The 27507-nt window shown below is 44.0% G+C and overlaps 1 protein-coding gene and 1 long non-coding RNA gene across 2 annotated transcripts in view; one reads left to right on the top strand and one right to left on the bottom strand.

Annotated features, from left to right (window-relative positions):
* Positions 1–19891, bottom strand: part of LOC148145265 (uncharacterized) — a 101004-nt gene extending 81113 nt beyond the window's left edge. Inside the window, exons 1-2 of the long non-coding RNA XR_015761358.1 lie at positions 19180–19891; positions 18469–18624 (exon numbers count right to left, since the gene is read on the bottom strand). This is a non-coding gene — a long non-coding RNA (uncharacterized LOC148145265). The remainder of the gene's footprint in view (positions 1–18468; positions 18625–19179) is intronic.
* The window catches only part of LOC122561952 (growth factor receptor-bound protein 2), a 145696-nt gene that overhangs the window by 37763 nt on the left and 80426 nt on the right, over positions 1–27507 (top strand). The gene's annotated exons all lie outside the window — the stretch shown is intronic.

The raw sequence follows: 27507 nt of genomic DNA, 5'->3' as shown, positions 1-27507 counted from the left end.
TGAGACATACTCAGACATATAAAAACTCTCGCCTGGGAGTAAACCAAGTTCCTTGATGATTCACTGTCAGATTATAAATTGGTCATTGAGATCAAAAGTGAAGAACTACAAGTGAGCTGTGCCTAAAATGCCTTTATTGGAACATGACTTAATTTTTTAAATGTAGGTCATATGGTTACAGTGACCATCTTAGCTTGTTGACCAAGATTTGAAAGACTGGATATCTAGACTGACTCCCACCTTCAATCAAGAAGAAAACACTTCAACAGAGAAAGCAGGTTGGGGAGTGCTGCATGTAGACCCACAATACCATTAGAGAGGAATTTCGGGATTTTGACCCAGTGATACTGAAGTAACTGATACTTCCAAGTCAGGATTGTGATTAGTTTTGAGTGGAGTTCGTACGTGGTTTTCCTATGTATCTGCTGCCATTGTGCTTCTAGATAGATGTGGTCATGGATCGGGAAGGAGCTGTTTAATGATCTTTTGTAAATTTCTGTAGTGCATCTTGTAGAAAGTACACTTTGGCGCATCCACTCCTTCCAATCGAGTGGGCTGCATTGTCCTGAATGGTGTCAAGCTTCTTGAGTGTTGTTGAAGCTGTGCCAACCCAGGCAAATGGATTGTGCCTTATAGATAGACAGGATATGGGGAGTCAGGAGGTGAGTTACTTGCCAAAGTGTTCATAGCTTCTGACCTGCTCTTGTAGCCACCGTATGTATATGGCAAGTCCAGTTGAGTTTCTGGTTTATAGTAATCTCAGAATGTTGATAGTGGGGGATTTGGTGGTGGTAATACCATTGAAGGTCAAGATGCAGTGGTTAAACTGTTCCTTAATGGAAATGGTAATATCCTGGCATTTGTGTGGTGCAAATGTTGCTTGTCACTTGTCAGCCCAAGCCTGAATGTTGTATAATCTTATTGTATTTGAATATAGACTGCTGAACACTGTGCAATCATTGGTGAACATCTCCACTTCTGATGTTATGATGGAGGGAACATCAGTGATGAAGCAACTGAAGATAATTGGGCCTAGGCCACGACCCTGAGGAATTCCTGCAGAGATGATCTGGAAGTGAGATAACTGACCTACAACAACCACAACCTTCTATGTGCCAGATATGACTCCAACTACAGGAGAGTTTGCCCCGTTTTCCATTGATTCCAGTTTTGCATGGGCTCCTTGATGCCACACTTAGTCGAATGTGACCTTAATATCAAGTAACAAGAACATAAGGAATGGGCTGTGCCAGTATACTGTACAGACATATTGGGGCTTTCTTTTTAGAAATATTACTTTTGTCTTATCAATACTTATTTTGACCACTTTATCCTTAACCCTCAGTCATAATCTGTAATAAATGAATCTTTAACATGTTTAAACAAAAGCTTGACTGATGGTCTGCTTTAACTTGAGTTCAAATGATTTACAAGGTACAACAATCTAGAGTTAACTGACCACATGGTGTCAGTTGTAGTCATATATCTGAGGTGTAATCTATTTTGAAGTTAACTTTTTTCAAATTCGGAGGAAGTTACAGCTCAGCAAGGGTTGAATGTGAAAAACCTGAATTGGTGAGGTTGAAATGTGGACCAAAGAGTTTATTATTGATATGAAAGTGTTGCAAAAAAAAAAATGACTGTAGGGTGCAGGATTTGTTGTATTTTGTCTGGACCCTGTTAGCTATCATCTTTGTATCTTTCTGTTCCTTCTAATAGAGGTATGGATGTAAAACATCTTGCAACTCTGCTAGTCGCCATTCAGAAAGTCCAGGCTGTCAACCATCCATTGAATGTTGTTGAATCAGATCGGGCAAAAGTAAGCAATAGGTCTAGCTGCAGGTCCTTTCAATTGATGGCTTTGTCCTGCCAAGAAATCCAGTGATACATCTGAGGCAACAAAGGTGGAAAATGTTCAGCCTTCGCACTAGGCTGCTGCTGTTCTAACACAGTCCTATTCCACTCTGATTTAATTGCTGCTTTTGCAAATGTGTTGATTACACAAAGTAACAGTCACTACACTTTAAATGAATAAAACAGTCTTCCAAAGCAAGGCATCTAACCTCTCATGCACTTGTATGCAATGTTTATAGCTTTCATTCAAGGTCCTTAAGATCCCCTGACATACACTGAATATGGCCTTTATAAGCTTGAAAAAATTGTACACATGTTCCGATTGTTGATATCTGTATCACTTTCTCAGTTGCAAAGAAGATATCTTTGCATTCTTTTTTGGCTTTGGGAAGGTGGCAATTTTGTGTTACTTTACCAACATGCTGTACACTTTTGGTTCATTGTCTTAGTCAACCTTGCTCAGGAAAAACAGGACCAAAACAAGTTATTGCTTGCCATTTATTTGTAATGCATAAATTGATTGTTACTTTTGCTCCAGGAAATGGTTACACTTCCTAACGTAACCAAGTGATTGTGAAATGCTTTGGGATGCGCAATACACAAATTTTTCATTGTATTCTCAGTTCAGAGCTTGCTTGTATTGCAAGTGAAAGTTCAGCTTCCACTTGTAGACTTGAAGTCTTTGCTGACACTCCTGTGCAGTGCTGAAGGAGAATGCAGCATGGTCAGCGATAACAATTGATTGTAGAGAATATGATGTTCCACTGGATGGACATGATGGGAAGATTAGATGTTTTCTTGTCCATTCCTTGTCAATGTGAATCCTTCAATCAGCGTCAGTTCAGATATTATCTAGGAGCTTGTGTGCACGTTTGCTACATTATAACAACTGCCACAATTCAGAAATATTTCATCAGCTTGAAAACATTTTAGGATGTCATGAAGTTGTGAAAAGTGCTTCAAAAGTACAGTTTTCTGTTTTTCTCAAGCCTGTGTGTAAATTTTATTTGTGGAGATATATAGGGAGCTGGTTTTGTAGTTAGTTCTCATTGACTACTCTGAAACTGCAGTTCAGTTATTGATTTTTCTGGAGCAAAGTTAAAGACAAACAGTTCCTGTACTGTGCTGTAAAAACAGTCAGTGATTAAATGAAGCCTTGGCTGCATGACCTCACCGAGGTAAAGTGAGCATAGGTTGACGTTCAAGTGGCGATAGGATTAGATTAGATTCCTTACAGTGTGGAAACAGACCTGTGGGCCCAACTAGTCCACACCGACCCTCTGAAGAGTAACCCACCCAGATCCATTTCCCTCTGACAAATGCACCTAACACTATGGGCAATTTAGCATAGCCAATTCGCCTGACCTGCACATCTTTGGAATGTGGGAGGAATCCGGAGCACCCGGAGGAAACCCACACAGACACAGGGAGAATGTGCACACAGACAGTCGTTGGAATTGAACCTGGGACTCTGGTGCTGTGAGGCAGCAGTGCTAACCACTGAGCTACCGTGCCTCCCCCGAGAGTTAAATTCATTGTTTGCGATCATGGCTTTACAATTGTATCCAGGTTTTAGTCAGCCAAATGGACTTCTGCCAGATCGTAGAATCATAAAGTTCAGAAAAGGCCCTGAAAGTCTGCACTGCCAAAAATATACTACAATTTACACTAATCCCATTTTCCTGCACAAGGCCTGTAGCCTTGTAAAGTAGACTTGGAGTAAAACTCAGAGAAAAGCATACTGACAGTGTGAAAAGTCCCTTGTAGGCTATCATTTGGCCTTTCTAAAATTGCCATTTAGTCTGAGATAGTGGGTTTTCTAATATGGGCACATGTGTCAAAGTGACTAGTTTGAGACTTTTGAGCCTTATTCACTAATGCCACCCAGTTCTCCTATCACGTGTGCAATAATGTAGTTATTCTGATGCCTTTTAGTCAGTCTGCTTGTTTTCCAGTTGAAAAGATTTATCTGTATGATTGTGTGCATGTGGACATTGCCATCCTTCCATGTTGTGTGGCAGTAATTCTGTCCCAATTGCCATCTTGCCGTATCCTTTGTACTTTGAAATGTGATGACAATATGGACATATTCATACTAATTGTGTAAAATGAGGCCAACAGTACAGTTAGGCACAGTGGCTCAGTGGTTAGCACTGCTGCCTCACAGCTCCAGGGACTTGGGTTCGATTCCGGTCTCTGGCAACTGTCTGTGAGAGGTTTGCACATTCTCCCTGTGTCTGCATGGGTTTCCTCCAGAGATTGAGACTTTAAAGTCTGCGGGATATAAATGGAATGAAGGACTGAGGGACCGATAGACTTGCATAGTTTTGAGATCATGTGAAAGCATAATTTAGACCAATAAAACAGAAACTGCGTATAGGAGTGCCGAAAACTGGAATTCCAACCATGGTAACAACAAGGAGGTTCGAGGAGGATTTGTGTATTCGTTCTGTGTCCTGTTTGTCAGCTTCTCCAGTGTAAACAGTAGTTAAATCTGTAATCTTGGCAGAACAAACCGCTAACACTGTTGACTCTTGCTTCAAATGTTCTTCTGTAGTGTTGTCACATAGGTTACACTCGCTGAAATCTTCATACACTTTTCACTTTGTGTTGATCACTTACCAAGTTTCTGTGCAGATGGTTTTGAAGAAAAACCTATTTATTATTTAATTTCTTAAGGTGTCCACAAGTATTTCATCGCTGACAGATTATTTTTGAGTTGCATTTTTGATATAGACAAATACAATAAGCAATTGAGCGACTGACGTCGTTAGTGGCAAGTTGTTGGAGGGAATCCTGAGAGACAGGATGTACACTTATTTGGAAAGGTTCGGGATAGTCGACATAGCTTTGTGCCTGGAAAAGCATGTCCCACAAGCTTGATTGAGATTTTTGAAGAAGTACCAATGAAGATTGAGGGCAGAGCGGTAGGTGTGATCTGTATGGACGAGGCATTCGACAAGGTTCCCCATGAGAGACTAGTTAGCAAAGTTAGATCTCATGGAATACAGGGAGAACTTAGCCATTTAGATACAGAACTGGCTCAAAGGTAGAAGAGGAGGGTGGTGGTGGAGGGTTGTTTCTCAGACTGGAGGCCTGTGACCAGTGGAGTGCCACCAGGATTGGTGCTGTGTCCACTACTTTGTATTATTTATATCAATGATTTGGTTGTGAGCATAAGAGGTTTGTTTAGTCAGTTTGCAGATGACACCAAAATTGGAAGCGTACTGGACAGTGAAGAAGGTTACCTCAGATTATAACAGGATATTGATTTAGATGGGCCAATGGGCTGAGAAGTGGCAGCTGTCGTTTAATTTAGATAAATGTGAGGTGCTGCATCTTGGGAAAACAAATCTTAGCAGGACTTATACACTTAAGATCCTCGGGAGTGTTGCTCCTTGAAAGTGGAGGCGCAGATAGATAGGATAGTGAAGAAAGCATTTGGTGTGCTTTCCTTTATTGGTCAGAGTATTGAGTACAGGAGTTGGGAGGTCATGTTGCGGTTATACAGGACATTGGTTAGGCCACTGTTGGAATATTGCGTGCAATTCTGGTCTCCTTCCTATCGGAGAGATGTTGTGAAATGTGAAAGGGTTCAGAAAAGATTTACAAGGATGTTGCCAGAATTGGAGGATTTGAACAATAGGGAGAGGTTGAATAGGCTGGGGCTGTTTTCCCTGGAGCATCGGAAGCTGAGGGGTGATCTTATGGAGGTTTATAATCATGAGGGACATGGATAGGATAAATAGATAGTCTTTTTCCTGGGTTGGGGGAGTGCAGAACTAGAGGGCATAGGTTTAGGGTGAGAGGGAAAAGATATAAAAAAGACCTAAGGATGGACTTTTCACACAGAGAGTGGTATGTATATGGAATGACTGCCAGAGGAAGTGGTGGAGGCTAGTACAATTGCAACATTTAAAAGGCATCTGGTTGGGTATATGAATTGGAAGGGTTTGGATATGGGCCAGGTGCTGGCAGGTGGGACTAGGTTAGGTTGGGATATCTGGTCAGCATGGACGAGTTGGACAGTAGGGTCTGTTTCCGTGCTGTACGTCTCTGTGACTGGGGAGTCAGCAGATGATGACGGTCTGGTGTTGAGCACTGTAATGGGGAAAAGAAACTTGCATTTGTACAGCCCTGATTAGAATGTTCAATGTACTTCACAGCCAGCAAAGTATGTTTACTGTAACTCCTGTTATGTAGGAAGGATGAAGTGCAGCTCTCTTCTGAAAGTGAAGCTCGCTGCTGGTAACATCATTGTCCAGTTAACTACCTTTAATAATGAGTCAGGCAATTCTCATGCCTAACCAGAAATTAGAAAATTAGCAAACCTCAATGCAGCACTTTCAACAAGTTGCCTTTTGAAGAAGCATGTTGTGGAGTTAGTTTATCTGTTGGCTCATCTAGATTGTCTGCTAATTAAATGTAATTGCCTAATTAACTATCATTAATTCTTTACTTGGCTGTGTTAACTGAAGGCTAGTAGCTGATTTGTGTCAGTCAGTCCGGGTGTGTCTGTTTTCACCACGTTGGCAGCCAAAAGTACTGTTTATATTTGCATTCAGGCTTTGGAAAGATGGGCAAACTACACTGTTTTTCTCATTGTCATGCAGAAAATGTAGCCATTTGGCCTGCAGGCTGCTGTACAGTGATTGTGTATTGCTCATTGTGATATTTTGCACAGTACATGTGCTGTAATATCCAGGCATTGAGCCCACAACAACGAATATCAATGTGTTTACACGCTGATGCCATTACTGCTGCAGAAGTACCTAACCTCAAGGGAGACTCGGCACTTTTAAAGCATTTATTTTGCGTTATTTTGTAAAAGGGTTTACAGGGCATATGGTTTAGGAAAAAATATTACACATTAATCTGGATATTGGATACATGAGAAATGTAGTTACTGGAATTGGCAGCTGCAGCACAAAAGACCAAGTACTTTCTGTCCAGGGAACCATTAGACAGGAATTTTGATTTTACTGAGCAGTGTGTAACCCTTCTTTAAGTTGTTTGCTCTACAATCAAGTTATTGAATCATACAGCACAGAAGCAGGACCTTTGGCTCTACTGATCCATGCCCACCAGGTTTCCTAAACTGAACTTTGCCTGCATTAAGCCCATATCCCTCTAAATCTTATCTATGTACCTGTCCAAATGACTTTTAAATGTTGTAATTGTATTCACCTCTACCTCTTCCTCTGGCAGCTTGGTTCCATATGCATTCCATTCTCTGCCTGAAAGGGTTGCCCCCATGTCCTTATTAAATCTCTCTCCTCTCACATTAAACCTATGCCCTCTAGTTTTGAATTCCCCAACTCTCTGGAAATGTCCGTGGCGATTCATCTTATCTCTGTCCCTTATGACTTTATAAACCGCAATAAGATCACCCCTCAGCTTCCTACTCTCCAGGGGAAAAAAAGTGCCAGCCTGTCCAGCCACTCCATATAACGCAAACCTTCCAGTCTTGTAAGCATTAGAGGTAAGCATTCCGAAATGTTGTTCTGGAAATGTAGCTACTGTTAAATTAGCAAAACCAGTGATTCACATGCAAAGCAAGTAAAACAACCTTTCCTTTAGTTGTAGGTCTCTAATTTCCTATCATTAATTCCTTGGGTTTTTTTTAACAGCTAATTGATGAGGGAGATGGTCTTGGTTTTGTACCTGATAAAATGGCAGCAGGCCCAATGTTGTAGGACTCTGTCAGTAATGCACTAAACATCAAACCAAACTCCGCTGAACTGTCAGTCTGCTGTCTCAGGTGTGCATGTCATCAGTTGAGCTGCTCTTGTATCAGTTCTGGAAATTCACCACAGTGAGTAGTCCCAAAACGTGATTGTGACTACATTCTTAGGGTCATAGAGATGTGCAGCACAGAAACAGACCCTTTGGTCCAACTCAACCAGATATCCTAACCTAATCTAGTCCCATTTGCCAGCACTTGGCCCATATCCCTCTAAACCCTTCCCAGTCATATACCCATCCAGACACTTTTTAAATGTTGTAATTGTACCAGCCTTCTCCACAGCTCATTCCATGCATGCACCACCCTCTGCGTGGAAAAAGTTGCCCCTTCGGTCCCTTTTTTAAATTTTTCCTCTCTCTCCCCCTCTAGTTCTGGGTTCTCCCACCCCAGGGAACAGGCCTTACTCTATCCATGCCCCTCATTTTTTTATCAACCTCCATAAGGTCACCTCTCAGCCTCCGACGCCCCAGAGTGAACAGCCTCTCCCAATAACTCAAATAATTAAACCCCCGCAACATCCTTGTAAAATCTTTTCTGAACCCTTTCAAGTTTCACAACATCCTTCTGATTAGAGGAAGACCAAAATTGAACACAATATTCCAAAGGTGGCCTAACTAAGGTCTTGTACAGCCACAACATGACCTCCCAGCTGCTATGCTCACTGCTTTGACCAATAAAGGAAAGCATATCAAAAGTCGCCTTCACTATCCTATCTACCTGTGATTCCATTTTCAAGGAACTATGAACCTGCACTCCAAGGTCTGTTTGATCAGCAGCACTCCCCAGGACCGTACCATTAATTTGCCTTTGCAAAATGCAGCATCTCACATCTTTTAGAATTAGAATTAAAATCACTACAGAATTATAATCCGTACAGAATGGAAACAGGCTCTTCGGCCCAACAATTCCACACCGATCCTTAGAGTAATCCACCAAGACCCATTCCCTTACCCTATATTAACCCTCACTGGGAGGAAACTGGAGCACCTAGAAGAAATCCACGCAGACACGGGAAGAATGTGCAAACTCCACACAGCCAATCATGGAGGCTGGAATGAAATCCGGGTCCCTGGCACTGAGGCAGCAGTGCTGTGGCCCACAATTTATCTACATTAAACTCCATCTGCCACTTTGCAATCTGTTGGCCCATCTGATCAAGATCCTGTTGTGCTTTGAGGTAATCTCCTTCGCTGTCCACTACACCTCCAATTTTGGTGTCATCTGCAAACTTACTCGTGTGCATGTTTTCAATGCAGACCTTGCTAAATGCAGTGATATTCTGAGGTTGAGAGCATGAAGCATGCGTTTTTTTCCCGAAGCAGTCCTGCCTCTGATTCAAAAAGAAGATATTGTCCTACTGCAGTGATAATCTAATGAAGGGTTTATGGAAAACAAAAATGTCATTGGAGGAGGGGGTGTGGTGTCTATTGTTGATTCAATTGCCAGGTAATATTTTTGGAAACAAGGAAGTAGAACTAGAGTCGGAGTTCTGCAGCACAGAAACAGACCCTTCAGTCGAATTTGTCCATGCCAACCAGATATCCTAACTTTAATCTAGTATCATTTGGCCCATATCCCTCTGAACCGTTCCCATTCATATACAGATCCAGATGCCTTTTAAATGTTGTCATTGTACCACCCACCTCCACCACCTCTGGCGGCTTGTTTTATACATGCACCACCCTTTGTGTGAAAAAATTGCACGTTAGATATCTTTTCAATCTTTCTCTTCCTATCTTAAACCTGTACCCTCTATTTTAGACTCTCCCACCCCAGGGAAAAAGCCATGTTTATTTACCCTATCAATGCATCTCATGATTTTATAAAGCTTGAAGATTACCCCTCAGCCTCCGATGCTTCAGGGAACATCACCCCAGCCTATTCAACCTCTCCCTATAGCTGAAATGCTGCAACCCTGGCAACATCCTGGTAAATCTTTTCTGAACCCTTTCAAGTTTCACAACATCCTTCCAATAGGAGGAAGACTAGAATTACACACATTGGTTAGGCCACTTTTGGAATAATGTCCTGTATAGCCACAACATGACCTCCCAACTCTTATACCAATAAAGGAAAGCATACCAAACACCTTCACTATCCTATCTACCTGTGACTCTACTTTCATGGAACTTTGAACTTGTACTCCAAGATGTCTTTGTTCAGCAACACTTCCCAGGACCTGAAAACAACAAATGTTGGAGATCACAGCGCGTCAGGCAGCATCCATGGAGAGAGAACCAGATAACATTTGGAGTCTAGATGGCTCCTCTTCATCGGAGCTGAAGTGAAGTATGCAGGGGCAGCATTTATGCTACAGTTCGGTGGGAGAGGGGGTGAAGTGTGAGGGTGCTGGTGGAGAAAAGACGTTAGTCGGAATGTGAGAATGGCAGAATAATGTGTCTTCTACCTTACTTGAAAGGACAGTAAGTGGTATGGGTGAGGGAAGGACATGACAAGCTAAAAGGAAAGGAAATAAATGGTTCACCATTTAAAGATGTTGAACCCAATGTTAAGTCCAGAAGGCTGTAAAGAGCCTACTCCCCAGGACTTACCATCTAGTGTATAAATCCTGTCCTGATTTGCCTTTGCAAAATGCAGCAACTACTGGAGCAATTAATTCTCTCTCAGCATTTCAGTATGCTCACTATGATTAAATGAATGCAGAATCATCTTTCTCAGCATACTTGGGTGTACCATGCAGAGTATTGCTAGAGTGTTTCACTGCTAGTGATAGAGCTGTTAACTAAATTCTAGGTTGGAGGTAGGGTGTGCATTTTTGTCAATTCACTTTCATCCTGCATGTACCAGGACTGAAATATTCTTGCTTCATTGTGTGATTTGCACTTTGCTGCTTGATTATTGATGTTTCTTTTTTATTCTCATGTGGCCTCTTTTAAAAAAAAACTTTGCGATAGAATGCTTTACATGACAGCTATGCAAAAATCCAGTATTGAAGATTATTTGAGTGAACTGTAATAATGCAGATCCACAAATATTCGGTTCCTGAGAACTGCTGCAAATAATATTTCTAAGTGCCGAGCTCATTCAAAAGTCGGTTAAAAATAATTTTCAAATTGCAGATAAGTGTGATTTTTACTAGCAGATGTTGATTTTCATCAATTATTTTTTGGTGCGGATAGGCAAATTGCAATTCGTGCTTTTGCAGATACAGAGCATTTATTGTGCTGCAAACAGTGTCTTGTCTGATAAAAATGGCCTGGGATATTAGATCAGTGCTGCAAAGACATAGGGCCTGGAAAACATTGCTTTCCCTCCTGAGCCTTTTACGCCAATCAATGTGATCATGACTGATCTGATTGTGGTCTTAATTCTTATTTCTTGTCTGCTTCCCAAGAAGCTTTGACCACCTCACGTAGAATGATGTCAGACATGGTCACAATTATTACTGAATAAATAGTATTTTGGTTCAACAGAGCCCTGAGTATTGCTGGTACAGACCTGTTATGGTTTGTAAAAGTACCAGTTCAAGGCAAAAAACAATATTTGGCATGATTTGAAAGTGCTATCAATCATCATGTTCTTTTTTCAGTAATGCATGGATATGGTAAGGTAGACACTGGTTGGTGGTGAGATTATCTGTGAAATACAATCTGGACAACTGTATCTGGGTCAATTTTGGGTCAAGAATTGTGTAGCTGAAGTTTGAATTGCAGGCATCAGGGAGATGGAGGGTTGCCTGGGAGGTTTTACAATATGAGATTTGAGAGGGTTAAAAGGGTAGACTTTGAGAGATTTGTTTCCGCTGGCCAGGAAATCTTAAGCACTAGTAGTCTTAAGATAAGCAACTGATCACTTCTGACAAAAAGCAGGAGAAATTAATTCACAATGTTATGGATGCTTCATTGAATACATTCAAGGCTGGGATGGACAAATATTTGGTCTTAGAATCAAGCAATTTGGGGAGAGTGTGAGAAAACTGCGTTGTAGTTCAAAATCATTATATTGAATAATGGGCAGGCTTAATAGGCCGAGTGGTCTACTATTTCTTGTGTCTTAGTATTGCCTCAGTATTTTGTTCATGGAAACATTGCTTCCTTTGCATTAAATATGTCATCCAGGGATAATTGTTGTAAACAAAGGGTAAGATGAGGCATCTGTTGCATCTGGGAATATAAAGTAAGCATGTGTAGATAACAATAAAGATTGTGTTTATCATTAATGTATATGAGGGAGACAATGATATTTATTTGTTTTGCCAAAGATTTCTAAACTGTAAACGAGCTAATGATGAACAGTTGAGATTTGCTTGCCCCACCAATGTAGGGATTGTGCAATGTGAAATTAAGACCTTAGAACTAACTGATAACTTTGAGCTCCAACGTCACAATACTGTCTGTAACTTGTGTTTATTGAGTTTTGAGGAGGTTTGTAGCTTAGGTTGAGGTTCTCTATGTAGGTTTACTCACTGGGCTGGAAGGTTTAGTTTCAGGCATTTCGTCACCATACTAGGTAACATCCTCAATGAGCCTCCGAATGAAGCACTGGTGGTATGGCCCGCATTTTATTTGTGTTGAAGTTTCCTTGGGTTGGTGACATTGCTTCCTGTTTTTTTTCTCAAGTAAATGGGATCCAAGTCAATGTTTTTGTTGATAGAGTTCCGGTTGGAATGCCATGCTTCTAGGAATTCTCGCGCATGTCTCGGTTGACTTGTCTTAGGATGGATGTGTTGTCCCAGTCGAAGTGGTGTCCTTCCTCAACTGTATGCAAAGATATCAGTGAGAGTGGGTCATATCTTTTTGTGGCTAGTTTTCTGCCTGTTTGTTCAATGTAGTGTGTGTTACAGTTCTTGCAAGCTATTTTGTAAAGGACGTTAGTTTTGCTTGTCTGTATAGGTCTTTCAAGTTCATTAGCTGCTGTTTTAGTGTGTTGGTGGGTTTGTGGGCTACCATAAGTAGTCTTGCAGTCATTTCTGCGGTGTCTTTGATGTAGGGGAGAGTTGGTAATGTTTCTGGACATGTTTTGTCTGCTTGTTTGGGTTTGTCGCTGAGAAATTGGCGGACCGTGTTCTTAGGGTCCCTTTTCTTTTGAATGCGCCGTTTAAGAGATTTTCCTCTGCTCTTTGTAGTTCCTCTGCTGCAGTGTGTGGTGGCTCATTGAAATAATGTTCTAATGCAGCTTCGTTTGTGGGTGTTGGGATGATTGCTTCTGTAGTTCCGTACTTGGTCTGTATGTGTTGTTTTCCAGTGGATGCTGGTTTGAAGTTCCCCTGTTTGCTCCACTGCGACATCGAGAAATGGCAATTTGTTGTTTTCCTCCTCTTCATGAATTTTACGCCAGTATTGGTTTATTGATGGTCTTGAAGATTTCCTCTAATTTGTTTCCTTTAGTGATCACAAAGGTGTCACCAACGTATTGAAACCAAAGTTTGGGTTGGATAGTTGGCAGAACTGTTGGTTTGAATCTCTGCATTACTGCCTCTGCTAAGAACTCTGATATCGGAGATCCCACGGGTGTTCTGTTAGTTTGTCTGTAGGTTTTGTTGTTGAAGGTGAAGTGGGTGGTAAGGCATAGGTCCACAAGCTTGACGATATTGCCCTTGCTGATGAAGTTAAAGAAGATCAAGCAACAAGTCGGCAGAAAACTAGCCACCAGGATACATGAACATCAACTAGCCACAAAAAACGTGGCCCACTATTACTAGTATCTTTATATACAGTTAACACCACTTCGACTGGGGCAACACATCCATTCTAGGACAAGCCAAACTGAGACACGCGTGAGAATTCCCAGAAGCATGGCATTCCAGCTGGAACTCTATCAACAAGACACATTGACTTGGATCCCATTTACCACCCCCTGAGTAAAAGAACATGAAATGACATCACCACAGGAAATTACGACACTAGCCCAAGGAAACCTAAACACGCAAATGAAAAGCAGGCCATATCACCAGTGCTTCATCTGGAGGCTCACTGATGTTACCTCGTATGGTGACGAAATATCTGAAACCGAACCTTCCAGCTCAGCGAGCAAACGTATATCCAGAAATTATGTTTATAACAGCTAACCATTTATAGGAGGTAGTGGTGAAATTATCTATCCTTGGAGACCAAGAATTTCTGCTACAGTCACGGACTTGAAACATTTATACAATGAGATGTGCAAGTTCACAGTTGCTGCTTTATTTGTGGCACTCTGTTCCAAGCCTAGGATAGAAATAGTTCAAGTAATGTGTGTAATTTCAGTCATTGCAACATTTGCTCAGCCTTGAAATTCTAAAACCTTATCTACTCTTTTCTCCTTGCTGTGTGGTCCAATTAATCGCAGTACATTCTTGGTCACAAATAGATCTGTAGCATGCCTGATTGCTAGTCCTGTAAATGAGGGGGAAATGTCTGGAAAATACAGCCAACTTGGAGCCAGTAGGCTTGACAGAAGCTCGGAAGCTGAGTTGACAAACTGTCCATGTCTTAAATGCAGTGTGAAATAACAACACTCATTCCCCACATTAAACACTTAACTAATATAAACAATTCCTACCACCTCAACACGTAAGGGTGTAATTCTGGGCAGTTAGCTTGACTAGCCCTTCCTCTCAAGACAAGGTCCACTACTTGGCTCAAAACTGGCTCATTCAGGGTAGTATTCCACACCTAACCACTGACAGGTGCCTTGTCTTCCTGGGAAAAGTAAGTAATTTTCAGGTTCCAGTAGGAAACAAACTGTATTCCCCGAAAGTGACAGCCTAGACAAGGCATGTGCATTGCCATACTTCTCCGCCTGTTTGTATCTGATTTCATAGAAGCCAGCTGACAGAGCTAGTCCTATCTCTGCAGGCATGGTGCCATCATTGGTATTCTTGTATATGGATCAAAAATAGAGGTTAGAAACCTCTGGTCAATTAGCATCACAAAGTGCCTGCCATAAAGGAAATAGGAAAATTTCTGTATGCTGAAAACCATGTCCAGTCTACCTCTTGACTTGGACATATTTCTCCAATTTTGATTGTGATCATGATGCATGTCTCCCCTCCATTTGGTAAGGTGTGTTATAGTACAGCTCTAACTCCAGAAGGCAAAGCCTCTCTCTCTCTCTCTCTCCCTCTCTCTCTCCCCCTCTCTCTCCCCCTCTCTCTCTCCCCCTCTCTCTCCCCCTCTCTCTCTCCCCCTCTCTCTCTCCCCCTCTCTCTCTCCCCCTCTCTCTCTCCCCCTCTCTCTCTCCCCCTCTCTCTCTCCCCCTCTCTCTCTCCCCCTCTCTCTCTCCCCCTCTCTCTCTCCCCCTCTCTCTCCCCCCCTCTCTCTCCCCCCCTCTCTCTCTCCCCCCCCTCTCTCTCCCCCCCTCTCTCTCTCCCCCCCTCTCTCTCTCCCCCCCTCTCTCTCTCCCCCTCTCTCTCTCCCCCTCTCTCTCTCCCCCTCTCTCTCTCCCCCTCTCTCTCTCCCCCTCTCTCTCTCCCCCTCTCTCTCTCCCCCTCTCTCTCTCCCCCTCTCTCTCTCCCCCTCTCTCTCTCCCCCTCTCTCTCTCCCCCTCTCTCTCTCCCCCTCTCTCTCTCCCCCCCTCTCTCTCCCCCCCTCTCTCTCCCCCTCTCTCTCTCCCCCTCTCTCTCTCCCCCTCTCTCTCTCCCCCTCTCTCTCTCCCCCTCTCTCTCTCTCCCCCTCTCTCTCTCCCCCTCTCTCTCTCCCCCTCTCTCTCTCCCCCTCTCTCTCTCCCCCTCTCTCTCCCCCTCTCTCTCCCCCTCTCTCTCCCCCTCTCTCTCCCCCTCTCTCTCCCCCTCTCTCTCCCCCTCTCTCTCCCCCTCTCTCTCCCCCCTCTCTCCCCCCCTCTCTCCCCCCCTCTCTCCCCCCCTCTCTCCCCCCCTCTCTCCCCCCCTCTCTCCCCCCCTCTCTCCCCCCCTCTCTCTCCCCCTCTCTCTCCCCCTCTCTCTCCCCCTCTCTCTCCCCCTCTCTCTCCCCCTCTCTCTCCCCCTCTCTCTCCCCCTTTCTCTCCCCCTCTCTCTCCCCCTCTCTCTCCCCCTCTCTCTCCCCCTCTCTCTCCCCCTCTCTCTCCCCCTCTCTCTCCCCCTCTCTCTCCCCCTCTCTCTCCCCCTCTCTCTCCCCCTCTCTCTCCCCCTCTCTCTCCCCCTCTCTCTCCCCCTCTCTCTCCCCCTCTCTCTCCCCCTCTCTCTCCCCCTCTCTCTCCCCCTCTCTCTCCCCCTCTCTCTCCCCCTCTCTCTCCCCCTCTCTCTCCCCCTCTCTCTCCCCCTCTCTCTCCCCCTCTCTCTCCCCCTCTCTCTCCCCCTCTCTCTCCCCCTCTCTCTCCCCCTCTCTCTCCCCCTCTCTCTCCCCCTCTCTCTCCCCCTCTCTCTCCCCCTCTCTCTCCCCCTCTCTCTCCCCCTCTCTCTCCCCCTCTCTCTCCCCCTCTCTCTCCCCCTCTCTCTCCCCCTCTCTCTCCCCCTCTCTCTCCCCCTCTCTCTCCCCCTCTCTCTCCCCCTCTCTCTCCCCCTCTCTCTCCCCCTCTCTCTCCCCCCCTCTCTCCCCCCCTCTCTCCCCCCCTCTCTCCCCCCCTCTCTCCCCCCCTCTCTCCCCCCCCTCTCTCCCCCCCCTCTCTCCCCCCCCTCTCTCCCCCCCCTCTCTCCCCCCCCTCTCTCCCCCCCCTCTCTCCCCCCCCTCTCTCCCCCCCCTCTCTCCCCCCCCTCTCTCCCCCCCCTCTCTCCCCCCCCTCTCTCCCCCCCCTCTCTCCCCCCCCTCTCTCCCCCCCTCTCTCCCCCCCTCTCTCCCCCCCTCTCTCCCCCCCTCTCTCCCCCCCTCTCACCCCCTCTCTCTCACACACACACACACCCTCTCTCACACACACACACACACACCCTCTCACACACACACACACACACACACACACACACACACACACACACACACACACACCCTCTCTCACACCCTCTCTCACACACACACACACACCCTCTCTCACACACACACACACACCCTCTCTCACACCCTCTCTCACACACACACACACCCTCTCTCACACACACACACACACACACTCTCTCACACCCTCTCTCACACACACACACACACACACTCTCTCTCTCTCACACACACACACACACACACACACACTCTCTCACTAGTGTTAACTTCAGATCAAAATGAGTTACAATTCTGACCTTTTTTATGGCTTGCTTCAGCTTCCAATAAGCCTCCTCACAACCCAGGGTCCATTTCCACAGCCGCCCTTTCCCCACTATCCAGTGCAAGAGTTTCTGCAGTTGCCAGATCCAAAATGAATTTGATTTAGTAATTGACAAGTTCCAAAAATGATCTAATTTGAGACACTGCCATCAGTGTCCATCATCTTGGGTGCCTTGTGTAGTTCCTCACCAATGGCTACATGGCCCAGCTATTTGATGGAGTACCTAAAAACCTCACATTTCATCCTTTTTACTTTTAGGCAATGCTGTTGCAACCTTTTTAGGGTTTCATTGATGTTTCTTAAATGCTGTTCTTCAGAGGAGCCAATGACCAAACTATAGTCCAGATTACACTGAACTCCTGGCAACCCACTTTAAGTTTCATACATGGCCCTCTGGAATAGAGCAGGCACTGACTTGATGCCAAAATGAAGCTGCTTGTATCAGAAGAGTCTCCCCGTGGTCATTGTTGTCAGCGGAGACTGAGACTCCTTTGTGACTTCCATTGTAGGCCTGCAACAAATCCATTTTAGAGAATTTCTTTCTCTGCCAGTCCACTTGAATAGGTTTCCTGTGAGTAGAAGGAGGGGATAGATCCGTATTCAGGGACCTTAAAGTCACTACAAATACTCACCGTGCCACCTGTTTTTAAGACCAGAACGATTGGAGTGACCCACTGGTGGTTACTGGTTCCCGCACTCCCAGATTAACCAATTGTTCCAGTTTCAACTTTAGACCGAATTATGTATGGTACCGTTGCACCTTCAGACTCCACAGTGGCTCAGGGGTTAATCTTGCTGACTTTCAGCGTCTGGGATCTCGGCTCAATTCCAGCCTTGGGGGACTCTGTGTGGAGTTTGCATGTTCGCCCAAGGATGTGCAGGCTAGGCGCATTAGCCGTGATGAATGTGGGTTTGCAGGGATAGGGTAAGGGACTAGGTCAAGGTAGGTTACTTTTTGGTGGGTCAGTGCAGACTCGATGGGCCAAATGGCCTCTAAACATGCAATAGGGGTTCTATGAATCTATGATTCTGATAAGCCTCCAGGTTCTGCTGAACTTTAACTTTCATTTCCTCCTAGGGTTCCCATGAAGACATCTTTACACTTGTACAGATTTTTTGCAAACTCATGTTTGAGTCTGCCAGCCTGTTAACCATGCCCAAATTCAACTTTAATTTTTTTCACCGGGAGCATCTGAATAATGCAGGCTATTCACCTCTTTGCCACGTTTGTAACCAGTTCTGCTCCCTTTACAGTATTTTTGCCATTCAGTGGTACCACTTGTTCTTTGTACGTCCGCAGTATAATCTTGGCAGACTTCAGTGACTGTGTCCTTAACTTCTCCCTATTAATTTTTTTTGGGAATTAGAGAACGTATCCACTTCCATCCTTACCTCCTTATTTGCGAAGAATGCAGAAATTATCAGCTTCACCCTTTACTGACAGCATGCTTAACCAAAACTCTGAATTTGGCCCTTCTGCTTCTGCAGACTCAACTGACTCCCTGCCTACTTGCTGGTGATGTAACACTTATGCCTTATCCTCAAGATTGTTTCTTTTTGACTCCCTTTCTCTTGTTTGAGCTCTAACCAGCAATTTTGCTCAAGGCGGCCCAGTTTTTATACTTTCTCGGCTGGGCTTCTCAAGTCCAACACATTGACTTCTTTTGGTCAACCTTGCCACATCAGCGGCATTCTGCTGCTGGTACTGCACTCTGCTGAATTTTGGCAATTTTATGTACCTGAGCACCGACGCTGCTGTGAAATCCAGGTCTGTCTTTGTTAGTAGGTTCTGTTGAATGGCTTCCCAACTGAGGCCATAAGGCATCCTGGAGGAGCCCTCCGAATCTGCAGCGTTCCACTAACCCCATTGAGGTGGATTCTCCTTCCTGATGTACCTGTTTATTTAAAAAAAGGCAAGCATGAGGTTTATAAAATCATGAGCATGGATAGGGTAAATAGACAAGGTCTTTTCCCTGGGTTGGGGGAGTCCAGAACTAGAGAGCATAGGTTTAGGGTGAGAGGGGAAAGATATAAAAGAGACCTTTGGGGCAAATTTTTCACTGAGGGTGCTACGTGTATGGAATGAGTTGCCACAGGAAGTGGTGGGGTCTAGTACAATTGCAACATTTAAAAGGCATCTGGATGGGTATATGAATAGGAAGGGTTTAGATATGGGCTCGGTGCTGGCAGGTGGGACTAGATTGGGTTGGGATATCTGGTATGGATGGATGAGTTAGACCGAAGGTGCTGTACATCTCTATGACTCTATTCCATGATCATCAGTGGCTTTGGTGCAACATTACTTTCCAATACTTCACATAGTTCTTTATAGGGTCTTCTCTACTACTTTCTTTGGTTGCTCTAGCTTTCTTAGATTTGCGATAGTCTTTCTCCCAATGGTGCTCAAGAAAACCAGTATCATTCCCATTGCTGGTGGAAATATTTCTCACCACTTGAGTCTAAGTAGCCTGGAGCCTTTTGCAGCTTGAGACCCTCGGTGAACGCTCTGTGCGACAATTTCTGTAAATTCCTGGGTGAGAGCTCCTGTTTTCAGTCATTGATTGCAGCCCGACTCCCCTCACGACAGTCTCTCTTCGCCCACACCGTGATGAGCACCCTTCTTCTCCATCATTGATTGCAGCCTGAATGCCCTTGTAACAGCTTCACTCAGTGTTTTGGTCTGTCTTTCAGAAAGTCTGCCACGCTACTTTCTCCCCATTCTGTTTTCAAAGTCTGGGCAATGATTGATCTTCTCCCTTCCTTAGAAAACGATGGTAACTAGTTAGCCATGATTCACCCTCGTTGCCAGTTATTATGTTCATATAAATTTATAAATTATAAAAAGACCTGGGATCAGCCTGTAGAACTTGATCGAGGAACAATTTGTTGCATGCCTTTTCAGCTGCACAGTCAGATCTAGACTGACCCAAAACTCCCCCTCTGAGTCACCTGACCTCTTTTAAAGGGGTAACACGCACCCCTCCAACTACATAACATTGCTGTGAGCCACCTAGTTTCTCAACCGGAAAGATTGGGTTTACTGTTGGGTTAATCGGCCAATAGGTTGCCTTTAAAATGTTTTTTGTTTTAATTTGTAATTTTGTTCTGTTTTGTTCTACTTTTCTTGGTTGGCTGCATATACTTTCCAAAATATTGCTTTGTTTAAATGTTCTATTTCGCAGCAAAACATTGCTGCTTTCCAGGAAGTGACACAATGTGAAACATCAGCAATAAAACAATCTCATGATTACTACTGAACTATCTTCGTTTCTGCTGCAAAGCCACATTTGGCAAGGACTCAGTGTTGCAGAGAGGCTACGTCATTGAAATATTGCTGTTGCACAATTTCTGCTACAAAGTTGTGCTTAGTTTCGTCTAAATAGCAGAAAGATTTGTGCAACATGAAGTAGAACAATCAACACTACTAGCAAAATTATTTGTAATGCTGTGTTTTTCCTTTTAAATGGCTTGTGCCCAATGCAGAGCTGAGGAAATGAAACCTCGCAACTCAAGTTGTTGCCTTTGCAGTTTGCATAGTGCAATATGGCCATAGACATTTCAGCCTTTCACTGCCAGCAGAGGAGTTGTCATGGTGGAAGCAGACCAGGAAAACTTCCCTTTCCTCCAATCAATTGTACATTACTGTCATGCTGGCTGCACGAGTTGGTAATTTGGGATTTTAGAGTGGAGTATAAATCGTCCTTATCTCAGTTTTTCAAAGAAGTAAGCAACTGGCTGAATGTACATCACAGCATCTCAAACATGAAAGTATTGAGGTTATCTTTGATCATTCATTTGAAGCTTGTGTTTGCATTTAAATTCCCTGCTTTTTGTTCAGTGAAGTGATAGGTCTCTCTCTCTCTCTCTCTCTCTCTTGGTTTCTCTCTTTTGGTCTCTCTTTCTCTCTCTCTCTCTCTTGGTCTCTCTCGCGCTCTCTCTCTCTCGCGCTCTCTCTCTCTCTCGCGCTCTCTCTCTCTCTCGCGCTCTCTCTCGCTCTCGCGCTCTCTCTCTCTCTCGCGCTCTCTCTCTCTCTCTCTCTCTCTCGGTCTCTCTCTCCCTCACCCCCCCCATTAGTGTCTTCACTTTTTTTTTAGCAGTCCAAAGACCATCCCACAGATCGACTTAGCTGGGAATGAGCCAGTTGGGATGCCAGTTAAGTCCTCCTTGGTAGCTGTCCCTCCCCAACACACTGCAGTGCATCTTTCCCAGTTACTATGTGAGAATTGGTAGGCTTCCACCAAGCTCCATTATCTGGCTTTTGCAGGAATACATCATTGTGGCTGAATCACTTTGCCTGAATTCTAATAATAATTATGGGAAACAGTTATGAATTTTACTAATTTTTAATGGCAGCATCATCCTAAAATAAGTTAACTTGGAATCCCTGCAAATTATAGTGACATCTGCACAAGGTGTACTCTCCTTGGAGGGAACTGAGAATTGCATGGTAATTATTCTCTCTCTGGTAATTCTTTCCTTCGGGTGATGATTGGCCTTGCCTTGAAGTCTGACTGAGAAATCAGCACAAAAACTAGTTTGTAGAAATTTGTGTAAGTTCTTGAAATTCCAACGGAAGCATTTCTGAAAAGGAGGTGCCCTGTCACTGTTCTGAGATCAAGGAGCAGACAATGAAGCAGGCACAGCGCTGTCATAAAATGCTGAGGTTGCAACTTATCTGGATCTTCTCTAAAGTAGTGACAAGGTGAACAGTAGGCCTGTCATACACATTCAATTTATGTCCTGCTCATGCCAGGTGCTAATTGATGGTTCTTCTGATTTACTGGTTGAATAATACTAATTACAAGTGTTCATACTTTGTGAAATACTTTATACTTTGGAAAATTGTTGCACCTTTGAGGCAGGGGGCTGAGTAACAGGAAGTGAATTATGAGTGTGGCTACTTGGTTTCGCATATGCAACACCCTTAACACTCATTACGTTCAGTCATACAATATAATTCATCAGATTGGGTGATACCATCTACAAACGAATATCTCACACTTATACACATCTGTACCTTCATAGGATGTGTGTGTTGCTGGCAAGGCAAGTATTTATTGCCCTCCTTTACTTGTCCCTCCAATTTTACTGATTTGCCTGCTGGAACTGTTGCAGTCTATCCAATTATGAAGGAAGTTCCATGAATTGTCACAGCTAGTAAGGGGTTTGAAACGGCATTGTTTATGCCACACTAGCCAACAGAGTTCAAGGGTCATGTGTTTTGAAAGTGCTGTTAAAGGAACTTAATTGGTTGCTGCAGAGTCCTAGGCCCAGCTGTATCTTGCTCAATCAGTAACTGTCCCTCCGTCATAAGACAGAAGTGAGGTTTGCTGCTGATTGTGTTCAGCACCACCTCAACAATATCTCAAAATACTGGAGCTGTGTGTCAATACATAGCAAGACTGCGACAGCATCCAGGGTTGGGTCTGATAAGTGGCAAGTAACTCAGCGACAAGCCTGAATATTGTTGACCATGCTGGTACTACAATGAGTTGCAAATGGTACTAAACAGAATATAGTCATAAACAAACATCCCAATTTTGACTTTGATGTACAGAAAGCCATCAAAGCAGCTGAAGACACTATCCTGATGACTGTGGATTCCTGTGAAAATGTCCCTTCCTGGGTTCAAAAGGTGTGTAATAAGATTTTTGAACAGGATGGTCTACCTCAATGACCTGGTGTTCTTGTGGTGTAGTTGCAGAATCATTGCCTCTGAGCTGGGAGACCCGGGTTCAAGTCCCACTTGCTCCAGAGGTATAATAATATACCTCTCACAATATCGACGCTAATAATTTCCCAGGGAACTGTTATAGAGGCATACAGCACAGAAGTAGACCCATTGGTCCAAATCCTCTCCGCCAACCAGACATCCCAATGTGACCTAGTCCCGTTTGCCAGCATTTGCATATCCCTATAAACCCATCCTATTCATATATCCATCCAAATTCCTTTTAAATATTGTAATTGTACCAGCCTCCATCAGTTCCTCTAGCAGCTTGTTCCCCACACGTACAATCTCTGCATGAAAAAGTTACCCAAGTTGGCACGGGTGGCTTAGTGGTTAGTACTGCTGCCTCACAGCGCCAGAGACCTGGGTTCGATTCCAGCCTTGGGCGACTGTCTATGTGGAGTTTGCACATTCTTCCCATGTCTGCGTGGGTTTCCTCAGGGTGCTCTGGTTTCCTCCCACAGTCCAAAGGTGTATAGGTTAGGTGAGTTGGCCATGCTAAATTTCTCATAGTGTTAGATATATTAGTTGGGGTAAATATGGGGTAGGGGAATGGGTCTGGGTGGGTTACTCTTCGGCGAATCAATGTGGACTTGTTGGACTGAAGGGCATGTTTCCATACTGGAGGGAATCTTCTTAAAAAAAAAAGTCATTTTAACATCTGACCACTTTCACTTTTAAACCTAGGCCATATTGTTTTGGACTCCCCTACCCTAGGAAAAAGATTTTGACTATTCACCTTATCCATGCCCCGCGTGTTTTTATAAACCTCTACAAGGTCACCTATCAGCCTCTGATATTCCAGGAAAAAAGCCCCAGCCGACTCAGCCTCTCCCTATAACTCAAGCCCGGCGACGTCATCCTTCCCATAGAATGGTGACCAGAATTGCACCCAATATTCTAAAAGTGGTCTCACCGATGTAACATGGCATCCTCACTACTATGCTCAATATTCTGACCAATGATGGCAAGTGTGCCACAAACTACCTTCACCACCATGTTTACCTGTGACTCCACTGAACTATGCACCTGTACCCCCAAGTCTGTTTGTTTAGCAAAAGTCTCCCGGGCCCTACCATTAACTTTATAAGTCCTGGCCTGGTTTACTGTACCAAGATGCAACACTTCCATTTATCTAAATTAAATTGCATCTGCTGCACCTTGGCCTATTGGCCCCATCTTATCAGGTTCCATTGTATTCAGAGATGACTACCTTCACCTTCCCCTACACTACCTATTTTGGTGTCATTTGCAAGTTTACTATGCCTCCAATATTCATATACAAATTATTGATATAAATGACAAAAAGCAGTGGATCCGCATTGACCTTTGAGCATACCACTGGTCAGAGGCTCCAGTCCGAAAAGCAACCTTCTACCACTACCCTCTGTCTCCTACCTTCAAGCCAATTTTGTGTCCAGTGGGCTAGCTCCCCCTGGATTCCATTTGATCTAACCATACTAACCAGTCTATCTTGCAAAACCTTGTTGAATGCTTTGCTGAAGTCCACATAGACAATATCTACCACTCTGTCTTCATCAATCATCTTTGTCACCTGTTAAATAAACTCAATCACGTTAGTGAGACATGATTTCCCACGCATGTTGACTATTCGTAATCAGTCCTTGCCTTTCCAAATACATACAAATCCTGTTCCTCAGAATCCTGTCCAACATCATACCCACCATGGATATAAGAGTCACCAGTCTATAGTTCCCTGGCTTTTCTTTATAGCCCTTCTTAAATAATGGCATCACATTAGCAATCCTCCAGTATTCTGGCACCTCGCCCTGACTGTTAATAATATCTCAGCAAGGGGTCCAGCAATCTCTTTCCTAGCTTCCCACAAAGTTTGGGTTACACCTGATCGGGTCCTGAGGACTTGTCTGCCTTCATGCTTTTTAAAAATCTTCAACACCACCTCTTCTGTAATATGAAGTCTTTTCAAGAAATCACTATTTCTTCAAGTTCCCTACCTTCCATGTTCTCTTCCTCGGTAAATACTGATGCCAAATGTTCACTTAGTATCTTCCCCCATCTCCTGTGGTTCTATACATACATGGCCGTAGAGTCATAGAGATGTACTGTGTGGAAATAGACCCTTCTGTCCAACCTGAACAGATATCCTAAACCAATCTCGTATCATTTGTCAGCACTTGGCCCATACCCTTCCTATTCATCCAGATGCCTTTTAAATGTTGTAATTGTACCAGTCTCCACCACTTCCTCTGGTGGCTCATTCTATACACACACCACCCTCTGCGTGAAAAAGTTGCCCCTTAGGTCCCTTTTAAGTCTTTTTCCCCCTCCCCATCACCCTAAATCTATGGTCTATAGTTTTGAACTCCCCCTCCACAGGGAAATGACCTTGTCAGTTTACCCTATCCATGCCCCTCATGATTTTATAAACCTTTATGTTGTCACCCTTCAGCCTCCGACGCTCCAGGGAAAAAGCCCCAGCCTATTCAGCCTCTCCCTTTAGCTCAAACCTTCCAACCCTGGCAACATCCTTGTAAGTCTTTTATGAAAGCCTTTCAGGTTTCACAACATTCTTCCTACAGGAAGAAGACCAGAATTATACACCATATTCCAAAAGTGGCCTGATCAGTGTCTTGTAAGCTGCAACATGACCTCCCAACTCCTAAACTCAATGCTTTGACCAATGAAAGAAAGCATACCAAATGCAACCTGCACTATCCTGTGTACTTACCACTCTACTTTGAGGCCACATTGTTCTTTAAGGACCCCTATTCTCTCCCTAGTTACTCTTTGGTCCTTAACGTGCTTATAGAATCTCTTTGGATTCTCCTTAACTTTATTTGCCAAAGTTATCCCCTGTCCTCCTGATTTTCCTCATAAGTGTACTCCTCCTGCCCTTATACTCTTCTAGGGATTCACTAGATCCCAGCAGTCTATACCTGACTTAAGTCTCATTTTTCTTCACCAGGGCCTCAATTTCTCACATCAACAGCATTCCATACACCTACCATCCTTGCCCTTCGTACTAACTGAAACATGCTGTCTCTGAACTCTCGTTATATCATTTTTAAGGGCCTCATACTTCCCAGCAGGCCTGTTACCTGCGAATAGCCTCCCACAATCAACTTTAGAAAATTAGAACATCGCACTATACAGCACAGGAACAGGCTGTTTGGCATGGTGTACCAAACATGACACCAACTGAAACTAATCCCTTCTGCCTGCCCTTGGTTCATATTCCTGCATTCCTTGCATATTCATATGATTATTTAAGAGTCCCTTAAATGCTTTTATCATATCTGCCTCAACCACCACCCTTGGCAGTGCATTGTAGACTCCAACCACTCTATTTTAAAAAAGAAAGCCTGGCCCCTCACCTTAAATGCATGCCTCCTAGTATTCAACATTTCAATTTTGGGAAAAAGATTCTGACCATCAACCTTATCTATCCATCTCATAATTTTATAGACTTCTATCAAGTCTCCCTTCAGGTGCTGCTGCTCCCGAGAAACAACCCGAATTTTTCTAGCCTTTGCTCCTAGCTCATACCCTCTAATCCAGGCAGCATTCTGGTCAACCTCTTCCGCACCCTCTCCAAAGCCTCCACGTCCTTCCTGTAACGTGGCAACCAGAATTGAATGCGATACTCTACATGTGGCTTAACCAAGTCTTATAAAACTGTAATATGATGTCCTGATTCTTGTACTCAATTCTCGGACCAATAAAGACATAACCATTTTCAGGGAGTTACGGACTTGAAGCCCAAGATCCTCAGTACATCAATGCTGTTCAGAGTTGTGCCATTAGCTGCATACTTTTTCTTAATAGTTGATCTCTCAAAGTACAGCACCTCACATTTACCCAGATTAAACTCCAGCTGCCATTTCTCAGCCCAAATCTGCAGCTGATCTATATCCCGCTGTGTCCTTTGACAATCTGCCATACAATCCACAACTCTGCCAATCTTTGTGTCATCTGCAAACTTATTAACCCACCCATCTATATTTTGATCCAGGTCTTTTATATAAATCACAAACAGCAGAGATCCCAGTATGGATCCCTGCAGAACACTACTACTCATGGACCTCTAGCCTGAAAACCACCCTTCCAGTGGAGTGCAGTGCACGGACTCCTCAGCCAGGAGCTCTTTGCTTATCTACTCTGTTCGCTTTTACTATTTTTCTTTTTCTGATTTTACCGTTTATCAATTAATATAGATAGTATCGGTAACGTCAAATTCATCATACCTGCATTTAAAACCTTCAGCCGTGAGCTGCTTCTAAGTGGTAGTGACTTTCATTGGTCCGAAGGAGCAATCTTTCTCGGCGTGCGGAACAATCTGAGCGGTTTGTCCCTGTTTGAGATCTCGACGGTGGTCCAACATCTGGGCAGAGTTGTTTTATTCGTGGGTGGCAGTCTTGCCCCCGCCTGGTGATCTAATGGCCCAGTATTTTTTTTAAAGTGGCATTCTTGGCAGTCTAATGTAGTGTCCTGATGTTTTGGTTCTCTGCGTTGGGAGTGTTCTCATTCCGACTGTGTCTGTCATTCTCTTGATTGACTTTCTTCAAGACCAAAAGCCTTTAAATAGACTTTGATGAACTTTTTGATTTATGTTTACTTTTGTGAGTTATGATTTTATTGTAACTTCTGTCATTAATATAGATGCCATGGTAGGATGACTTAGACCACTTTTCATTGTATTTCTATTGTAAAAATACATATGACAAAAAACTTTCTTTGTCTTCTTTGGGCAAGCCAATTCTGAGTCCATGCAGCTAAGTCATCATGGATCCCATGAAGCTAAGTCATCATGGATCCCATGCAGCTAAGTCATCATGGATCCCATGCTGCTAAGTCATCATGGATCCCATGAAGCTAAGTCGTCATGGATCCCATGCAGCTAAGTCATCATGGATCCCATGCAGCTAAGTCATCATGGATCCCATGCAGCTAAGTCATCATGGATCCCATGCAGCTAAGTCGTCATGGATCCCATGCAGCTAAGTCGTCATGGATCCCATGCAGCTAAGTCGTCATGGATCCCATGCAGCTAAGTCGTCATGGATCC

Source organism: Chiloscyllium plagiosum, unplaced genomic scaffold (assembly GCF_037043375.1).
Source record: "Chiloscyllium plagiosum isolate Xiang-an unplaced genomic scaffold, Cpla_swu_hap1 HiC_scaffold_25, whole genome shotgun sequence".
In the NCBI taxonomy this organism is placed as follows: domain Eukaryota; kingdom Metazoa; phylum Chordata; class Chondrichthyes; order Orectolobiformes; family Hemiscylliidae; genus Chiloscyllium; species Chiloscyllium plagiosum.
Note: the sequence above shows the minus strand (reverse complement) of the source record. Positions and strands in the feature narration are given on the sequence as shown.